The sequence below is a fragment of the Anomaloglossus baeobatrachus genome, chromosome 1 (genome assembly GCF_048569485.1).
Source record: "Anomaloglossus baeobatrachus isolate aAnoBae1 chromosome 1, aAnoBae1.hap1, whole genome shotgun sequence".
NCBI classification, from domain to species: Eukaryota; Metazoa; Chordata; class Amphibia; order Anura; family Aromobatidae; genus Anomaloglossus; species Anomaloglossus baeobatrachus.
Window position 1 is genome coordinate 77226838 of NC_134353.1, and position 9127 is coordinate 77235964.

Genomic DNA, 9127 nt, shown 5'->3' on the forward strand with positions numbered 1-9127 from the left:
CTTAACATGGGTCGCGAGAGCTATGGGGGTGTGGAGCAAGAACCTACGCAGGATGCTTCGCTCTTGTAATATTCCCCCGGCGGCTTTTTGAGATCCTTGATTTGTTCTCTCTAGCCTCTAATTATTTTCTTCAGAGCTCCCTAGATGCAGCTAGTTTGTCAGCCCTATCGGCGGCCAATGCTGTCTTTGCCCGCAGAGTCCTTTGGCTAAAAATATGGAATGCGGACAGTGCCTCCAAGAAATCCCTGTCCACACTCCCCTTCCATGGCCTGCGTCTGTTTGGAGAATCCTTGGACAAACTCATATCTGAGATGACTGGTAGTAAAAGTACCATTCTACCTCAAAAGCGGCCTGTATCCAGGAATTTTAAAAAAATCTCCTTGGCGCAGGCAGTCCTTTCGGCCTGACCCCCCAAAAACCATCAGCCCAAGGATCGTCCCAATGCTCAGATCGAGGATCCGGTCCCTCAAGGGGCTCTTCTTGGCGTTCCCACTCCAAGCAACCTAAACCCAAAGGATCTCGCTCTGTACAGGCCCCCTCAGCATGACGCCAGGTATCCCTCAGATCCGACTCCTGTTGGAGGGCGGCTTCTGCTTTTTCGGGATATCTGGCTAGACCACACTCACGATGCTTGGGTTCCAGAAATCGTCACCTCAGGTTACAAGATCGATTTCCATTCCCTGCCGGCCAACAGGTTTCTGCGTTCTCGTCTTCCATAGTCCAAAACGCAAAGCCAGGCCTTATTTCAGGCCATAGCCTCTTTACAGAAGCAAATGTTATCATTCCAGTGCCCCTGGAACAGCGCGGCAAAGGTTTCTATTCAAACCTTTTTGTCGTTCCCCAAAAAAGGGCGGACAGAGCCATCTATCTTGGACCTCAAACGGCTGAACAAATTCGTACGGACTCGAACTTTCCGAATGGAATCATTGAGAGCAGTGCTAGCCGCCATGGAACCTGGAGAATTCCTAGCTTCCATAGACGTTCAAGATGCTTATTTACACATTCCCATATGTGTCTCTCATCAACGGTTCCTTCGCTTTGCCGTAGGACACCGTCATTTCCAATTCAGGGCCCTCCCCTTTGGGCTGGCCACGGCGCCTCAGGTCTTCACAAAGGTCATGGCGGCCGTCATGTCCATTTTACACTCCAGAGGGATCCTGGTCGTTCCCTATTTGGACGACCTTCTTGTCAAAGGGAGCTCTCCAAGTTTGCTCAGAAAGCGTGCAGATTTGCCTAGACACGCTGTCAAGGCTAGGGTGGCTTATCAACTTCAACAAGTCATCCCTCATTCCTCATCAGCGCATAACCTTTTTAGGTATGCTGATAGACACTGCTCAGTCCCGGGTTTTTCTTCCAGAGAACAAGAGGTCTTCCCTGATCCGGGCTGCCCAATCCCTCCGCTCTCGCCGTCACACATCCCTTTGGAATGGAATGAGCGTGTTAGGCAAGATGGTGGCGGTCATAGAAGCCGTGTCCTTTGCCCAATTCCATCTGCACCCTCTACAACTGGATCTTCTATCCTCCTGGGACAAGAATCCAGCTTCCCTAGACCGGTCAGTCCACCTGTCTCGGTCTGCGCTCAGCTCCCTCGTCTGGTGGACTCAAGCCTCATCCCTATCTCAAGGGAAGTCCTTCCGCCCGGTCCACTGGCAAGTAGTCACGACGGATGCCAGCCTGATAGGCTGGGGGGCGGTGTTTCTCCACCACACTGTTCAGGGACGCTGGTCTCCTTCCGAGCGCTCCCTGCACATCAATGTTCTGGAGATCAGAGCCATATTTTTGGCCCTTCAGAATTTTCAACCCTTACTATTGGGCCTCCCTGTTTGGATCCAGTCAGACAATGCCACGGCCGTGGCTTACATCAACCGTCAGGGAGGAACTCGCAGCAAGGCAGCGATGAAGGAAGTATCCAGGATTCTTCTTTGGGCAGAGAAGCACATCCCCATTATTTCAGCTGTCCATATCCCAGGGGTAGACAACTGGGCCGCAGACTTTCTCAGCAGGCAAGGTCTAGCGGCAGGGGAATGGTCCCTCCACGACGAAGTGTTCCATCAGATCAATCTTCGTTGGGGACTCCCGGATGTGGACCTCATGGCGTCTCGAATGAATGCCAAAATACGTCCCTTCATATCCCGGTCGAGAGACCCGCTAGCGATCGTCTCCGACGCCCTAGTCTTTCCGTGGGCGCAGTTCCGCCACCATCTTCCCTCCCTTTCCTCTCATTCCGAGAGTAATCAAGAAAATCAAAGCGGAGGGAATCCCGTTGATCCTCGTGGCCCCGGACTGGCCCAGGAGAGCCTGGTACCCAGAGCTTCTCCAACTGCTCGCTGACGCTCCCTGGCGTCTTCCCGACTGCCCGGATCGTCTGTCGCAAGGGCCAATATTCCACCAGAATACAGCACAGCTGCATTTGACGGCGTGGCACTTGAATCCTTGATTCTAGCAAAATCAGGTCGGTCTTCTAAGGTAGTTCATACCATGCTTAATGCTCGGAAGCCCTCCTCCGCCAGTATCTACCACAGGACCTGGAAGACCTATCTTTCCTGGTGTGACCGTCATAATCGGTCGCCCCTTACCTTTTCAATCCCTAATGTTCTTGCCTTTCTGCAAGACGGTCTGGACTCTGGACTAGCTCTCAGTTCCCTTAAAGGACAAGTTTCTGCCTTGTCAGTATTTTTCTAGAAGCAGCTGGCTTCTCGCCCTCAGGTCCGTACCTTTCTTCAAGGGGTGGCGCATTTGGTCCCTCCTTATCGCCACCCCTTAGATCCCTGGGATCTGAATCTGGTTCTCGGAGCTCTTCAGCTTCCTCCCTTCGAACCTCTGAGAGAAATCTCTCTACATCGACTGTCCTGGAAGGTTGCCTTTTTAGTCGCCATTACCTCTATCAGGCGAGTGTCCGAACTAGCGGCTCTTTCCTGTCGCTCACCTTACCTGATTTTCCATCATAAGGTGGTCCTTCAGCCTTTCCCCGCTTTTCTCCCGAAGGTCGTATCTTCTTTCCACCTAAACGAGGACATTGTGTTGCTGTCATTCTGCCCGGTCCCGGTCCACTCTTTTGAAAAAGCCCTTCACACTCTCTAGATCTCGTCAGGGCTCTGTGAATCTACATCTCCAGAACAGCGCCGTTGCGCAAGTCCGATGCCCTCTTAGTCCTCTCACAAGGACACAAAAAGGGCAATCCGGCTTCTAAATCCACGATTTCTCAATTTGATTAGGACTGCCATCTGTGAGGCTTACAAAACATGAGGTGGTGTTCCTCCTCAATCTGTGCGGGCCCACTCTACTCAAGCAGTGGGTGCTTCCTGGGCTATCTGCCATCAGGCTTCGGCGGCCCAACTTTGCAAGGCCGCTACCTGGTCCAGTGTGCACACGTTTACAAAATTCTACAGAGTGCATACGCATGCTTCCACAGATGCTGCTCTTGGAAGACAAGTCCTTCAGGCAGCAGTGGCCCATTTATAAGTGGCCACTGCTCGGTTTGTTGACAGTGTTTGATATGTGTTCACTGCAGTTGCAGTCGTTAGTCAGCTCTTAGTCTGATGTTCTACACTGTTAATAGTTCAGTTCCCACCCAGGGACTGCTTTGGGACGTCCCACTGTCTGTGTCCCCCAATGAAAAGGCGAGAAAGGAAATGACATTTTTGTGTACTCACCGTAAAATGTCTTCCTTGGAGCCTTTCATTGGGGGACACAGCTCCCACCCTTGTGGTTTTGGTTGTCCTTCTCCTATTATATATATATTTTGACTCACTCATGTCCATTTTGGCATACTGCAGTCTAGCTTTTTTATGTCTGTGTCAGCAGTGGGTTTCTCCTGGGTCTCCTCCATAGCGTTTCATGCAAATGTTGACAGTTTGCGCTGACCCTGATGCACCCTGAGCCTGCAGGATAGCTTGGATTTCTTTGGAACCTAATTGAAGCTGCTTATCCACCATCTGGACTATCCTGCGTTACAATTTTTCTCTGCCGTCCACGTCCAGGAAGATTAGCTATAGTGCCATCCTGTGTAAACTTCTTCATTTATGTTGCGCACTGTAGACAAAATAACATTAAGATCTCTGAAGATGGACCCGTAGCCTTTAGTTTGTTGATATTTTCCAACAATTTTGGTTGTTAATTCTCAGACAGTTTTCCTCTCTTTCTGTTCTCCATGGCACACACAGACACAATGCAAAGATGGAGTCAACTTCTCCCCTTTTTTATTTGGTTTAGGTGTGATTTTCGTATTGCCCACTCCTGTTACAGGTGAGTTTGGACGAGCATCACATGCTTGAAACAGAGTTGTTTACCCACAATTTTGGAAAGGTGCCAACAATTTTGTCCTGCCCATTTGTGGGGTTTTGTGAAAAATTATGTCCAATTTTTGTGTTGTTCCAGTGCACACAAAGGAAGTAAAAGTGTAATTGTAGTCATTTTCTGGAATAATTTCAAGGGTGCCAACACTTTTGGCCATGACTGTATAGCTTTATATTCGTATACACTGGACAATAGACAGAAATGCTGTGGATACTTGGCCTTATATGAATGCTGGGAAGTGTCCGTTGGGTTAGTCTCAGGAGAATGACGTCTTCCACGGAACAGATCTGGATGGGAAGGGCCTGCGAACATTGATAACGACACATCCTCAGATTTGAGGGTTGTTGTGTTTTTTCCCTGTTCCTGGAATCACAGGGATTGATTGCTGTAGACACACAGAAGCAGCACGCTGCATAACTACCGGCTGCCTTTATTGCCCGGCTTGTCTTCTGCATTCTTAATTACGCCTGTGGTGGGGAGAGCATAAATAATGCAGAATAAAAGCCCTTGTTACAGGAAAAGGCTTGTGCACAGCAAACGCTTCTCAAAGTAGGACACGCACCGAGCCGTGCAAGAGTCCCCATCTATGAGCACACACACCTAGGAGAACCGTGAATGAGATGGATAGCGGCATGTGCAGATGTAGCAGAGCCCAATTTCTACTTGGCACCACCATTATCTATGGTTTTGAATGGTAATTTAGGTAAAGACATTTTAGAGTACCATCTCCTTTGACCAGCAAGATTTCACTATGAAATAAATTGCAGGAATATCTTATGGAACTTGGCAGTTCCTCTTTTTTCTCCTCCTGGAAATTAAAAAAATACAGCTGGGCATTGCGTAACCCTTATCAATTGGGTATGTCCATTCGCCATCTGGCCAATGTGGACTCAAAGGGAACTGATGATGTGATCGCTGTAGGAAAAAAAAATTAAAACTACAGTAAGCAATTGAGGTTTGAGCAAAATGTTTTCTAAGATGCTGGTCCAGCAGTCATGTTGGTAGTAAATGGCTAGGGGACCAGCCTCCTGTGAAGCTGTTACTGTCTTTTGACATCTCTGCTCCTCTTCTAATTTGTAGGTGAAACGCGTGAAAACCTCATTGTAGAGTGACACGTGGGACGATCTCGTAGGGTGAAACGTGTGACGCTGCGCCGGGCTTACTAATTAGGAGACACGCGTGATGCTGTGTCGGGCTTACTAATTAGGAGAAACGCGTGATTCTGCATCGGGATTACTAATTAGGAGAAATGCGTGATGCTACGCCAGCTTACTAATTAGGAGAAACGCGTGATGCTGCGTCGGGCTTACTAATTAGGAGAGGTGCCTGGGATGTCGGTAGGTAAGAGGTGATTTACAGGGGTCTGGTCTGATAACCACAGACTACCACTTTTGCCACTCACCCAGGGGCCTGCAAATCCTTTTGCTCCATTCTAGGAGATACTACTGCTTAGTTATTTCTACATTTCCAGGAGGAATAAGAGAGGAACTGCACAATGCTGAGTTCTAAGAGAAGGATTTACTAATCCCCCTCCAGAGTGCTGACATTTTCCCTTCAATCCTGTTGTCTCTTCTGATACATCTGTACTTTGATTTTTTTGTGATTTGTTATGAAAAAAATCATAAAAGTGCAAATATAGTAAATTATATAGCAAACTTATGAAACCGGGACCCCCAGTAATGCTGAGACCATGACTCTGAAATCCCAAGAATGGGGGTCTGCAGCCCCACCCTGAACAGCAGACTAAGGACGGGTCTGCATCCCTGATTTAAGGATGGATGGAGGTCACGGATGTTGGAGCTATTGCAGTTTATCCCCAATTCGAAAAACTGGGGATAATAAATATATTTTTTTTGGGGGGGGGGTTGTGAGTTGGGTCGGCGGAGGATCGGTTACTGCAGCCTAGACCGTTTTTCTGTTAGATGATCCCACGTCTCCTCGTAGTGTAATCACCTGATTGTGACGGGTCTCGGCCCCTTCCCCGTGTACTCACTTTGGTTGCAACATGTATCCCAATTCAGCGGTGACCTTCATCCGTCTGGATATTACAGTACCTCACTATATATTAAGTATTTGTCTGCATAATCACTGTAAATGGAAACTTGCAGAAATTGACAAAGCATGATTTATATCAGAGCGTTATATACAACTTCAGGCTCCTGATGAGGCCCCTCAGTATATACTTGGCAGTTCCTGGTCATCTTAATTTTCAAATAATTTGTAATCATTCCTGTAAAGATCGGCTCATGTCCATGTGACGTCCCTGGACTAGTCAGTGTCACAGGGTGCTGCACTGTCTACTCTTTAGTGCAGGGTTCAACCCCCCATGGTTCTGGGTTCCCAACCTATGGTACTGCCTCCATCAGCATCCAAATCCCAACTACATCTCACACCATACCCTGTCATGCACACCAGTGGGCTGCTGAGCTGGAATAGGGCCGCCCACCTAGGGGTCAGGCAGACTGGTGGGAAGGAAGCGAGAGAGTAGTGTTAGCCCTCGAGAAGTGAGGAGTTGAGGGAGTGGTGACTCCCTGTCTGTTACAGGTTGGGTTGCAGACTGTGGTCTGGGCCCGGAGAAGTCTGAGACCTGGTCGCAGGGTATTGATGCTGGGTGAAGAAAAAACAAAAAGCAGCACCAAATGTGCACTACAGCACTAAACATTCCAAACTGTACTTATTTTAAAAATTTTGAGATTTTTGGCAAAAAATTGCAATTTCTTGAGCTGCTTCGCCACGTCACGGCAAATCTCATTTGAAGCAGTCCTACACTAAAATATTTTTATAAAATGTGCCATACGGCCTCACATATGAATAGTAGAACTGCTCTCAGCAGCACTCACCTGGTCTATTTCAATCCCGTACCCATGACTGAGTCATGGCTGTGGGCGGGACAGGTCCAAGCAAATGCTGCATGAAGTAAATAGCCTGTGGACAAAGCCTGATGACTTAATGTGAACAGTCACCAATCGCCAAAATCTAGACAGATGAAATACATCCCAAATTGGGGTGCAAAGCAAGGTGGAGGTCAACCACCGACCAATTCAATGAAGAAAAATCAAAAAGCAGCACCAAATGTGCACTACAGCACTAAACATTCCAAACTGTACTTATTTTAAAAATTTTGAGATTTTTGGCAAAAAATTGCAATTTCTTGAGCTGCTTCGCCACGTCACGGCAAATCTCATTTGAAGCAGTCCTACACTAAAATATTTTTATAAAATGTGCCATACGGCCTCACATATGAATAGTAGAACTGCTCTTAGCAGCACTCACCTGGTCTATTTCAATCCCGTACCCATGACTGAGTCATGGCTGTGGGCGGGACAGGTCCAAGCAAATGCTGCATGAAGTAAATAGCCTGTGGACAAAGCCTGATGACTTAATGTGAACAGTCACCAACCGCCAAAATCTAGACAGATGGAATACATCCCAAATTGGGGTGCAAAGCAAGGTGGAGGTCAACCACCGACCAATTCGCCAAAATCTAGACAGATGGAATACATCCCAAATTGGGGTGCAAAGCAAGGTGGAGGTCAACCACCGACCAATTCGCCAAAATCTAGACAGATGGAATACATCCCAAATTGGGGTGCAAAGCAAGGTGGAGGTCAACCACCGACCAATTCCCAAAATCTAGACAGATGGAATACATCCCAAATTGGGGTGCAAAGCAAGATTTTGGCGGTTGGTGACTGTTCACATTGAGTCATCAGGCTTTGTCCACAGGCTATTTACTTCATGCAGCATTTGCTTGGACCTGTCCCGCCCACAGCCATGACTCAGTCATGGGTACGGGATTGAAATAGACCAGGTGAGTGCTGCTGAGAGCAGTTCTACTATTCATATATGAGGCCGTATGACACATTTTATAAAAATATTTTAGTGTAGGACTGCCTCTAATGAGATTTGCCGTGACGTGGCGAGGTAGCTCAAGAAATTGCAATTTTTTGCCAAAAATCTCAAAAAATTTTTATGATAAGTACAGTTTGGAATGTTTAGTGCTGAAGTGCACATTTGGTGCTGGCTTTTTGTTTTTTCTTCATTGAATTGGTCGGTGGTTGACCTCCACCTTGCTATGCACCCCAATTTGGGATGTATTCCATCTGTCTAGATTTTGGCGGTTGGTGACTGTTCACATTGAGTCATCAGGCTTTGTCCACAGGCTATTTACTTCATGCAGCATTTGCTTGGACCTGTCCCGCCCACAGCCATGACTCAGTCATGGGTACGGGATTGAAATAGACCAGGTGAGTGCTGCTGAGAGCAGTTCTACTATTCATATATGAGGCCGTATGGCACATTTTATAAAAATATTTTAGTGTAGGACTGCCTCTAATGAGATTTGCCGTGACGTGGCGAGGCAGCTCAAGAAATTGCAATTTTTTGCCAAAAATCTCAAAAAATTTTTATAATAAGTACAGTTTGGAATGTTTAGTGCTGAAGTGCACATTTGGTGCTGGCTTTTTGTTTTTTCTTTATTGATGCTGGGTGCCTAGACTCGGTCTTGGAGGACGGTCAGCAGCTCGAGCCTAATAACTGGTCCTGGACCGAAAGCACGGCACGGCGGGGTACTGGACTCTAGGTCTGTGAGGTAGCTTCAGGCAACCCAGCAATTAACCTGTGGAGGATAGTGACTCCACAAGAAGCTCAGAGATCGGGGGCACTAGCGCACCGAGGGGGATAGGGCTTTCCAATCCATGCAGCCTGCAAAAATCCCAAGCGTGAGTCCCTGAGAGCGCAGCTCCACTACCAACAAGTAGGGAGTGGGGCCCAGACAGCTTTAAGCCAACGGACCACCAGAACACTTCTAATATGTGCACGGATGCAGGCT

General features: G+C 47.7%; 1 protein-coding gene across 6 annotated transcripts in view; it reads left to right on the top strand.

Annotated features, from left to right (window-relative positions):
* The window catches only part of JAKMIP1 (janus kinase and microtubule interacting protein 1), a 223070-nt gene that overhangs the window by 63590 nt on the left and 150353 nt on the right, over positions 1-9127 (top strand). The window lies entirely within an intron of this gene.